The sequence below is a fragment of the Belonocnema kinseyi genome, chromosome 3 (assembly GCF_010883055.1).
Source record: "Belonocnema kinseyi isolate 2016_QV_RU_SX_M_011 chromosome 3, B_treatae_v1, whole genome shotgun sequence".
NCBI lineage: Eukaryota > Metazoa > Arthropoda > Insecta > Hymenoptera > Cynipidae > Belonocnema > Belonocnema kinseyi.
In genome coordinates, this window is record NC_046659.1 from 49307653 (window position 1) to 49318859 (window position 11207).

The 11207-nt window shown below is 33.7% G+C and overlaps 1 protein-coding gene across 1 annotated transcript in view; it reads right to left on the reverse strand.

Moving 5' to 3' along the window:
• LOC117170117 (alpha-tocopherol transfer protein-like) overlaps positions 1–10061 on the reverse strand; it is a 338103-nt gene extending 328042 nt beyond the window's left edge. Inside the window, exon 1 of the mRNA XM_033356651.1 lies at positions 9851–10061. The gene's annotated coding sequence lies outside the window, so the exon portion shown is untranslated. The remainder of the gene's footprint in view (positions 1–9850) is intronic.
• Between the last annotated feature and the right edge of the window lie 1146 nt (positions 10062–11207).

Consider the following 11207-nt stretch of genomic DNA (forward strand, 5'->3'; position numbering starts at 1 on the left):
TTCACTTGCTAATAGCCTAAAAAGCATCCCTGCGTGTCAACAATATGCTAGAACACTTGCGGGACAAATGCAGAAGGCGGTTGTCCTTGGGTCACTCCGTGTACTTAGGGTGCACGAGGCTTTTGCTGGATCGTCGTATTTATTCCTTTACAGACTGTAACCACCTATCTCACGGTTGTGAGACGTGGTTATGGATGAAATTTTACCGCGATTTCGCTGGAAGCGGGTGCAATTTTTCAGATTAGCACCCGCTCCCGGCGAAATCCTGCGGTTGTCCTTATGACAAATTTTTAATTATATATATATAGAACTTTACCTCGGAAAGAACTATTTCCAAATCTCGCGTTATACAAGATTACCAATCACTGCTCAAACAGACCTTCGAAAAATTTGACAGATCGAGAAAAAAAACAGAAAAATGTTTGGTTAATGATCATCATCATTATCAAAAAACATTCATTTCATAGGAGTTCTCGAACCATTTTTACATCGTTGCAAATGGCCAAGATCCTCTCCTAAAAGTAGTCAGAACCTTTGCCTGAATTTCAACATCAGAAGCGAGGAAAGTGCATCACTCCATCTAGATGCTTTACTTCTAAAAGCCTAAGTAAAGAAAGCAAAGGTTGAAAGATTCCACCAACAGATAGTCGATAAGAAAGTGGACGGAAACTTTAATAGAAATGTAGAAGAACATGCCTTGTCGAAGGAGCAAACTTTTGTTTTCCTCAGATCATCAAGGTTTAATTCAGGTACAGAGGGTTTCATTTTCACGTGTCAGGTTTGTGTTATTTTCACCATAGTATACACAGCGATGGGTGCAAAGCGTGTCATGCACACGCTGAGAACCTTAAACACGTAATATCAGGGTTTCTGACTCACGCAGGAACGATGTATCTCTACAGACATAATTGGGCCCTTAGAATACTTTATTACCATATTTGTCGCTGATACAATGTTGAGCGTGACCTTGCCCTGTCGGCCGCTCCGAAACAGAGAAAGTCAGTTGTCCAAAACGAGAAGTGCACAAATTTCTGGAACTACGATTTTCGGACGTCAGTCTGCGTTGCACACTCGAGGCCTAAATTCATTCTCTAAGACTTCGGAAAACGAACTATATTCTTGATTAAATTCTTGGCTACAGCCGACTGCAACATCACTGCCAAGTAGAAGGGAAAGGAGAAGAGGTATCGAGATCCTAAAAGGGAGCTGCAACGACAGTACTCAAAATGTCCGGTTGGGGTGATTGTCCTTGTGATCGGTGCTCTTGAAGGATCGAAAATATCACTGGTTCGTAACCTTAAAGCAATATCTGCATTTCAAAAACATGCCAAGGCATTTGCGATATGGATGCAGAAAGCTGTCATCCTTAGATCGCTTCTGTCCCCAACGCACACGAGGGTTTCGCCGGCCTATCGTTGTTATTTCATTGTGCCTTGTTATCATCCGTTTCACGGTCGTGAGACGTGGTCCTAGGTGTCAGTTACCGCGTTTCTACTCGTAACCTGTGTCATTCAAACTCATTTTTTATATTGGGTCAAATAACAGTTATTTAAAAAAAAACATTGTTTACCTAAAAAAATTCTGTTTTGATGTAGGGTAAAAAAGGTTTGTTTGATTCAAGCAAACATTTTTTCTAAGTTTGCTGGACCCAAACGAAATCGAAATATAAAAATATTTGTATAGGCAAACGCAGTTTTTCACACATTAAAAAAGTCATCATGCCCAAAATTAATAACTCTGCAAACGATTTCAAAATGTAGGCTGTTTAAAATTTTTCACAATAGTGGCAGTCGCCATTTTACTTTTTTTCTTAATTTATCATTTTTGCACCGAGTTCATTTTGCACGAGTTCTGAATATTAAACGACGTTTATTTTGTTTTTCAACTTTATTTTCTTGTCAAATATCGCAGAAATTGCCAAGCGAAGGCATCCATATATCGAAACTTTATGTAAAATGAATCACCTAATGGCGCGGCACCACTGGTCCTGATCTGGTCCAAAACCTTTAGTGGTACTAAGCCAGTGCCGTTTTTACAGTTTTATTGTATAGGGGACAGTACGTCTCCAATAAAAAAATGTATCGGTGTAGTACCGTTCACACTAAAGGCTGTGCGTGCTGGCCCAATACTAACAAACAATTGGCATGGTTCTAAAATACCACTGGTACTGATCTAGTAGGATGTCAATACCATTTTTATACCTTTATTATTAACACTGAGATCACTGCAATAAAAAAAGTTCTTTTTACATTAAATTCCTAGTACCAAAGCCATTACTAGTGGTATTTTATTATACAATAGAGCGTATAAATATACCTAGGGGGTTTTGCAGTGCTGAGGCAGGACAGTACTGTTTGTAAATTTCCACCTTCATAAAAACAGAATAAAATTTTACACACTCACTAATATCTTTATGTTTAGTCGAATTTATTCAATTAGAATTTATTTAATCTCCGTAACCTTATTTTAATTATATCCTATCCAAAGTTTCCTGACAAAGTTTAAACGGGGCCAGAATCTTTGGGAGCTATCAGGGATTAGCATAAAAAACTCAATTTTCCTAATTCTAGTCATCTGAAACTGTTTGTCTAAAATCTTATGATATGGTTATGAATTCTTTATTTATTTGGCTTATCGTAGTTTCATATAAGTTTTATAAACTTAAGTCTCAAGCTTGGGATCAATGCTTTGTCCCTTCTCGAGAATAGAACTAGAGCAGGATTTGCATGATGGTGCTGTAACTTTCCTTGGGTTAAGACATGTTAAGTGGCCGTTTCGAAGTAAATCTATCTTACGCTATGATGGAATGATCTTCTTTTATCCTATAATCATAATCATTCACTTTGTTCTTGTTATCGATCATTTTTTTTCGAAATAACTGCTCGTCCCGCTTTCTGGGAGTTTCAGGAGTACCCTCAATGACCTTCACGGTTAATCGGGACTCTCTAAACAGTTTTCTTCTACTTCTTACTTGTGTCTGCTTATTGTACCGAAATTTAAACTTAACCATAAACCATCAACTTCGCCGACCTTGCAAGCGCCTCTCGCCCCCTTAGACCACCTTAGCCGGTATATCGGCATCCAGTAAATCGGGACTGCGGTGTATATCATATATTATATATATTATAATAAAATGAAATAGATTGATATTGACTGTCCATATAGAGAATTATTAGTTCAATTTTTGCATATAGGAGTGGTTAAAAAAATGAAAATGTCAGTTATTACATAGAAAAACGCTGGAGTTACCCTTCTTGCAGCTCAAATTTCTTTGGTCTCCCAATGAGCATTTGAGAGAATTTTCAGTCTCAAATTTATTCTTCTGAACGAAGTTGCACATCTGGGTATCTAGGGGAACATATCGTTTGGAGACTGAATTTTCCCTCATGCCGAGAGTTTTGGAGTGCTGAACCGCACTGTCAGCGACCTGAACACCTGTCAAATCAACTATTCGCTTTGCGAGATTAGACTAAATAATTGTTAATAAGGAAAATAATTGCAATAATCTTTACTTAATTTTCAACTTTCTTTCATTTAACAGTGGGTAGTAGTCACTTAGAATAAAATTATAACTTCCTAATGCAACTTTCAAATGTTAGGTTAGTCATGGCCGTCTACATAAACTAAATCTCAGAAGCCCGTGAAGTTGGCACCCCAACTCTAAATTCTCAGATCTTTTTATATGGAATCGTTTGGTGGTCGTTTGGTGGTGTTTGGCGCTCAACTTTGAAGGTTTGGTGGTCAATATTGAAAAATTTATTGATTTTTCAAATATGGGGTGCCAACTTTACGGTGGCACATCACTTTTTTATATTTTCAAAAAATTCTTTTTGGTATCGTTTGGTGGTCGTTTGGTGGTGTTTCGTAGTCGACCGTGAACGTTTGGTGGTCAAAATAAAAAAAGTTATCGAGTTTTTAAATTGGTGCGTAAACTTCCGTTAGCACCCCACTTCAATTTTCTTTTTTAATACCTTATGACATCGTTTGGTGGTCGTTTGTTGGTGTTTGGTAGTGATTTCTGAACGTTTGGTGGTCGAAATTACAGGATATATCGGATCTTTTAGAAAATACATGTGGCCCGTGATGGGACTCTGCGCATGCTTATGCGCATGTGTGATTGGTGCGAAATTTGAATTTCAAAATGCTCTTTTTCAATGTGAACGCTGTTTGGCCAGTATAATTGTAGTTTTTAAGTTTTCGAACATTATAGGTCTTATTATTTTTTAAATCTGAACTCTCTTATTATTTTATATTTTAAGTTTTTCGACTTTTAATTACAAGGTAATCTTTGGAAATTGACTCAAAGTCCTAGTCCGGAAACTTCATTAAGGCAATGTACATTGAAATAAGTTTCTTTACGGTAAACCAAATCAAACAATACTTAAAAAGGCAACTGTAACAGAACCATAATTCAGTATCAATTTGAAAAAAAATTAAGAATCGTTTAAACGCTTTCTGATAATAGTTTCATATAGAGTTATCTGGATTTCTCTATTCTACAGCGAAAATATTTGCAATGAGAAGCTAATAAGTTTTTATCCTTCAAGAATGAAATATATATATTTTTCAATGGATTATAGCACTCAAAAAAGATTTTTAAGTCTTAAACAGAATATATAATATATGAACTTTTTCAGAAATACACTTACACAAACTTTTTAGAACCAATATTTATATTACCGCAGAAAAAAACGGGTTTCAGATAAATATTTATCAGGAACACGAAATTATGAAACTGCATGTCCTAAAAATATTACATAGAAGAAAACTTCTGAAAAATTCTCTCTTGCCTTATCAACCCGTTTACTCAAAATGTGACTTTCCTCTTCTAGCTGTAGGTACATATTTCCACATGATAGTGTGGAATTCTTCAAGAAATCTTCAAATAAAAATTTACAGCACACTTTATGAGTTTTTTAGATGAAGAGAATTTGTCTGAATTTGGAATTATTGTCAAAATTTTCAGAATGCCCCCAAAAAAATACAAACAAAATTTAAAAGATTAATATTATTTACCATCCAGGAACTTCAGTTCATAGCTAATTCTTCAATCTTAATTTCTGTCACTATTCTTTAATAACCTTTTATAAAATTTAGAGAAACTTAGCATAAACGACACAAACGACACAAAACGACACAAACGACACAGGCCACATCAAAAAATAATGAGACAAAAGATGTTCAACCAAAAAAGAACTACAAATTTGTTTTGAATACTTGTTTGATAGGATGCGTTGTTTTTGTTCTATACGTGAAAAACTAAAATAAAAATTAAACGATTCCATTTTTGAACAAACGACACAAACTATGAAAAAAATGGATTGACAAAAGTTGTTCATCCAAAAAAGAGTTAAAAATTTGTAATGAATAATATTTTGATAGGACACGTAGAAAAATTAAATCACATTAAAAATTAATATTAATTAGCAATAAATAATTAATAAAATAATATTAATAATCTTAAAAATAACATTAAAAATAAAAAAAAAAGATTTTTTGGAAAAAGAAACATGCTATTAAAAAAAAAAATTAATAGAACAAATTTGTTCACCCAAAAACGATCTACAAGTTTTGTATAAATAATTTCGAGACAGAATGAGTAGATTTTCTTTCCATTTACAAAAAACAAGATTAAACATATATATAAAAACAAAGCAATAAAAATACTTATGTTTCATACTAATGAATATTATGAATTTTAATATTATAAATTGATTGAAATGATACGTTTTTAGAGGTAGCTAAGAATAAACAATGCCAATGTATATTATAAATTTTAATAATATAAATTGATCGAAATGATACCTTTTTGAAGGTAGCTGAGAATAAAATGTATTGCAAGAGGTGGACAAATGTGGGAAGAATACAAAGACCGAGCGCGATACTGAATTGATACTGAATTATAGTTCTGTTACAGTTGTCTTTTTAAGTATTGTTTGATTTGGTTTACAGCAAAGGAACTTATTTCAATGTACATTGCTTTAATGAAGTTTCCGGACCAGCACTTTCAGTCAATTTCCAAAGATTGCCTTGTAATTAAAAGTCGAAAAACTTTAAATATAAAATAATAATAGAGTTCAGATTTCAAAAATAATAAAACCTATAATGTTCGAAAACTTAAAAACTACAATTATGTACAATTATACTTTCCAAACAGCGTTCACATGGAAAAAGAGCATTTTGAAATTCAAATTTCGCACCAATCACACATGCGCATGCGCAGAGTATCATTACGGGCCACATGTATTTTCTAAAAGATCCGATATATTCTGTAATTTCGACCACCAAAGGTACAGAAATAACTACCAAACACCAACAAACGACCACCAAACGATGTCATAAGGAATTAAAAAAGAAAATTGAAGTGGGGTGCTAATGGAAGTTGACGCACCAATTTTGAAAACTCGATAACTTTTTTATTTTGACCACCAAACGTTCACGGTCGACTACCAAACACCACCAAACGACCACCAAACGATACCAAAAAGAATTTTTTGAAAATATTAAAAACTGCTGTGCCACCGTGAAGTTGGCACCCCAAATTTGAAAAATCAACAACTTTTTCAATTTTGACCACCAAACCTTCAAAGTTGACCACCAAACCTTCAAAGTTGACCACCAAACACCACCAAACGACCACCAAAAGAATTCCATATAAAAAAATCTGATATTTTAGAGTTAGGGTGCCAACTTCACGGGCTTAAACCTCAGGCATTAATTTCGATGCAGACGGTCACGACTTAGTTTTTACATCCCGGCTTTAGTGATTTGAATGTCATGTAGGTTTTGACTAAACTAAGATTTGGATATTATATCTCGCCAAGTACAATTTTTATTTCAAAACACTAAGAATCACTGGTAAATGGGAGGAAATTAACAGTTACGTAATTATTATTATAATTTACCTGCTTATCAACATCTATTTTATCCAAATAACGCCCGACAAAATCATTTTGACAGGTGACTGACAGTTTGTAGACGAAACTTAACGTTGCTTTGGATGTAAAAAAACGGCCTTTAGATGATACTTTTTCCCTAGATTCTCATAATGAATCTGTGTGGCTCAAATTTGTTACAACTCAATTGAACATCGATTTTGGTGTACTTTGGAGGATTGGCGATTTTCTGTGTATCGTCTCCGAAAGAAGAATTCTTTTGAATAATTAAAGTCGTAGGGGGAAAGCCACTTTTGCATATATGATCACTTTTTCTCATATTTTCACTGACAATAATAGTAGATAATACCAAAATTAGTACTACGATACTACCAATCATCAAGCTGTCTCAGTTATAAGTATAAATATGGAATTTTCAATGTTACAATATATCAAGTAATGATCTAAATTATTACGAGTGAGTTAATTGTTTAGTAGCTATATCTGTTTCGATAACTAATTATGTATATTTCCCCATAACTCACAATTTTGCAGAAGTATTGCTTGAATTTTTATTTAAAACATTGGCAACATTCCAAATGAATATTGTCGCAATGTTCTAGAAACATTTAAATGTGGGTCAGAAATATTTTTGCAACATTTTAAAAGAATATTAAAATTGCGATCGCTTTATGTGTGTGAAGAATATTCGCCGAATCTTGCTTAAATAAGGTAACCGTCCGTATTATCCGGCAGATTTTGAAGACAGGCTAGATATACTTGAATTTTGAGAATTAATAATCACAGATGCCGACAAGATTTGGACCCAGAAACCAGAATATACAGATCCGAAGGTTTTTTGAGCGCTGAATCCGAACCTGAGGTCCAAATTTCTCAATTGGCTCTGGTTTTCGAGATATCCTATTCTAAAAGCGCAAAAACAGCGATTTTTGTCTATATTTGAGGTTATGTAGCATTACATTTTGTTCACTCAAAAATCTATAAACGCCATTTTAAAGTATAAGTCTCGCCTTTTCGAATGCCGTTGAGTTTGCTAAAATATCTTTTTTTCGCTTTGATATCACACTTTGAAATTTTCATGCTTGTGGGTTTATCCTATATCTGAAAACCCATTACGGAGATGTGTATAAGTTATAGACTTGTCGGTGACGTGTTTTTAGCTCCTTTTAGGGTTTGTGGGTTAAGCTCAGAAACATGAAAATTTCAAAATGTGATATTTCAGCGAAAAAAAGAGATATTTTAACCAATTCAACGACATTCGAAAGTACGAGACTTATACTTTATAATGGCAGTTATGGTTTTTTGAGTTAAAGAAAAAATTCGATGCTACTTTACTTTAAATATAGGCAAAAATCGCTGTTTTTGCACTTTTCATTCAGGATATCTCGAAAACCAGAGCCAATTGAAAAATTTGGACCTCAAATTTGGATTCAGCATACCAAAAACATTCAGAAAAGTATATTCTTGTTTCTGGGTCAGAGGGCCGACCTGATTTTGTCTGCCTATCTAATTCAAATGTTAAAAATCTTCACATCAATCGACATTTTGAGCCTGTCCAAAGTAATAGACGAAGTGATTTCATACAAATAATGTTAAAACAAAATTATTTTTTGGAAAAATGCGAATAATCACTATGCCCATTTTATGAGATACCGTTTTAGATTCATGTCCAAGGTGTCTCATTTGTTTTGTCCGTATTATAAAACGGATAACTAATATCTAAAAATAATAAAATGTTCTACTTTTTGTGTTATATTTTTTTATATTTAACTGAAGGCTCTGAGAATTCCGAAAAATGTTTCAGGAAGATACCCGGAAGTAGGTAACTGTCTGCGTATCCAGGAAGGTTCGGGAAATGTTTGTGAGAAATTCAATTCATTAAATTAAACAAATTAATATACTGCGAAAATTTGTACAAAAATTCCCCGAACCCTCTGAGGGACCTTCCTGGATACGCGGCCAAATGTATACCTACTTCCGGGAACCTTCTTGGAGCATTTTTTGGAATTCTCCGAACCTTCCATTGGAATGTTCCCGCACTGTTTAGAGAAATTTGTATACCATCCCGAATAATATTATGTATTATTATTTATATTATTTTCTTGAAATTTATCTTTTTTATTTCAGTTTTCTTTCTTTTATCTCGTTTCGTCCTTGTAATTTCTATTATAATTGTCAAATCCTTGACCTAAAATGAATAGTTCATTAATAATTAACACAAGTTTTATTTTATTTTATTAAAGCATACTGACGTGCTATTTTGAATGTAGTGTAAAGTTGGTAAATAATTTACTTCATAAACTATATCGTTGCAAACGTATTGGTTCAGTATAATAGTTATTTTATTGTAAATATCGATCAGTGTTTGAACTCACACTTTTAACCATAAAAACGGATTAGAGAAACTCCGAAATTGCTGTCTCATTAATCGGTGCATACAATTAAAATACGCCGGTCCGCGGATTATGCAACACGCGGTACGCTCTTCCATAAGTACGGACTTTGAAACAGCCGATGTACGAGTTGTAAAACAAAATTTAATTTGAAATATCACAAAGAAATTGATAAAACAAAAATTCCAATATCATCTACAACTCAACAGCTTTTCAATAAAAAATCTTATTTTTCCATGCAAGTACGTTAAATGATCAGAACGTTCCAAAAACCAAACCGATAGTAAATATGCTTGTTAGGGTTTCATGCCTGCTCAATTTGAACTTGCTGTGAAATACAGATTCAGAAATACACTAAACTCCCGATTTCAGTCAAGTGTCGGGGGTTGCCTTCCAATGGCCTTGGACTGATTTCGAGGGGACAGAAACGTAAACAATGAGGGCGGCGTGACTCTGATGAGATAGCCTAAGCGGGTGGAAATGGTAAGTTTGTATTGTGACATGGCCTATAAAATAATCTATAGAAAAATATTGTTATAAATATAAAGCTAAGTAACCTACATATAACTACATATTCGAAGCAATATTGTTCCTCCAAAAAGAAGTTTTGCTGTTGTCAGAGAGTTGTATAATGCAGATATCGAATTTTAAGTAAAGAATACTTTTTGCATTTTAAGCAGGCTATAAACTGATCAAAACACGTATGAACTTTTCACTGTTAACTACATATTCCTGAGCACTTTTTATCAATGGAATATTTTCTTAGTTTCGAAGATCATCTTTAGTGACAAATATTTCTGCTTGTTATGTATTTTATGGGTTATTGTCAGTTATTTAGAATTCAATGTCACACATTCTGACATTAAATTAAAACACGTGATACGCTATTCATATGTTCCTTCTCATGTTAACAACTTGGTGATAGTGCTTGATTGAGGTTATTGCAAAAAAAGATAAATAGTTTTTATTTGAGAAAAAATGGTGAATTGTTACATTTATAATGCAAAAACAAGAATGCTTGTGGAAAGCGCTTGAAATCTAAGTCTTTTCCAAAGGATCCAGAGCTTCAAAGATTACGGTTGCAAAAAATCAATCTCGAAGGAAGGCGACCCATGTAATTCCTCAAAAATAAGGGTATATTTTGGGACTTTTTTGGGGATGAAGAATATAAAGAATCTTTTCAAAATTTTTGGGGCTTATTGAGGTACTTTTGAACTATAAAATAAATACTTTTCAGCCATTAATATTTAAAAAAATTTTAATTATAAGGGCGGATGTCCCACATGTTCTTAAAATTTATATTCATAGTTCCTTTGTGAACCAAAGAAAGTTAAAAAATAATCATTTTTTTCAGTTTACAGTGGTTCACAAAGATAATCATTTCAACTATATGTATATGCAAGGAGAACTCAATCGGTCAAATCCTTGTGCGTTATCTTGCCGGCAATCTTGAAAAATGTGAAACCGAGAAAAACGCATTTTTAAAGATTTACTTAGATGTTGAAAAGTGTTGATAAAAATAATTTTTTGGTTTCTTAAGCGTTTTTTTATCGACCATTCCAGCAGCATACATCGGCTAAAAAGATTTCGGAGCAGATTAGACGTGACCTCACCCCAACTACTCTCTGTCCGGCCGGTAGGCAGTATCCGCAGGGCTAGCACGATGTGCGCGGGGCGCCTTTTAGGGGACAAAGAATGTTTTCAGGCTGCCAAGCTCCTATTCAGGCAAAAAAGAAATCGATTTTCTGAAGCTGTTACATGGGTCGCCCGCCTTAAGATAGGCCACCAAATCCAAATTCACCTATTTTTTAGGCAAAGTCAAGAAAATTAGGGACATAGTAAAGGTATATTTAATCTATTTTGTGCCTTTTTTACGATTATAATTATATTTACATTTTATGCATATAAGTATAATAAT